This window comes from Macaca nemestrina, chromosome 1 (assembly GCF_043159975.1).
Source record: "Macaca nemestrina isolate mMacNem1 chromosome 1, mMacNem.hap1, whole genome shotgun sequence".
In the NCBI taxonomy this organism is placed as follows: domain Eukaryota; kingdom Metazoa; phylum Chordata; class Mammalia; order Primates; family Cercopithecidae; genus Macaca; species Macaca nemestrina.
The window spans coordinates 115,421,338-115,422,280 of record NC_092125.1 but is presented as its reverse complement, the minus strand read 5'-3'; the positions used below and the strand labels follow the sequence as shown (position 1 = coordinate 115,422,280).

Sequence of the window (943 nt, the reverse complement as noted above, 5' to 3'; positions counted from 1 at the left end):
AGTCATACTAATAAAATATAAATAAACAATATGATACAAAAGAATTATTACAGTATAATAAAGGGCAAAGTAATGAAATAATACTTTTATTACATTAATTTTTTTGGAGAAAAGAAAAATTTAGACTTGCAGATTGGTCTGTCACAGCAATGAATGATAACAATATATCACAATTTTCATTTTCAGGTTGTAACTTTTGCAAACTTGTAAATAATTTTATCAAAATTAATCTTTGCATATTTATCCTCAACAGTCAGTATAATCAGGTATGTCACTCTATCTTTGTTCATACTTCTTATTAATTTTAATTTAAAAATTCATCTGAAGAAACATATAAATAAATAGAAAAAGTTTTAAACAGAAAGATAAGTTTAGCAGACTCACAAAAATCTCATTTCATAAGAAGTTCTAGAAATTACAATGCCATCCATGTTTTCATGTCTTAGGGAATGAGTCTAGTAGCTTTCAAATGCTGACACAGTTGAAACATTTCTAAAAAAATTAGAAAATTCATCATTTAAAAAATTGTAATATCTCTTTTATGTGTATCAAAACTCTTATTAAGCAATGAGATCTGGGTTGCAAAAGAGGATTTAGTTTTTCACCTGTCTATAAGGGCTTGTTCACAAGTTAAACAGAAACGCAAGTGCAGTCATATTTTTTATTATTTTTAGTTAAAACTTCCAAAATTTTTGTCCTACAAAAATTAGAGTTACAAACAACTTCACAGCAACCTCTTCCCCCACCAAATAATTCCATTAAAAATGGGCAAAAGACCCAAGTAGACATTTCTCAAAAGAAGACATACAAATGGTCAACAGGTATTTGAAAAAATGTTCAACATCACTAATCATCAGGGAAATCCAAATCAAAACCACAATGAGACACCATCTCGCCTCAGAATGGCTATCATAAAAAAAAGACAAAAAACAACAAATACGGA

The 943-nt window shown here is 28.1% G+C and overlaps 1 non-coding gene across 1 annotated transcript; it reads right to left on the bottom strand.

Moving 5' to 3' along the window:
* Positions 1-529: 529 nt before the first annotated feature.
* On the bottom strand, positions 530-651 carry LOC112426215 (small nucleolar RNA SNORA40). Its single transcript, XR_003017503.2, has one exon. It is a non-coding gene; the product is annotated as a small nucleolar RNA SNORA40 (small nucleolar RNA).
* Positions 652-943: the final 292 nt, after the last annotated feature.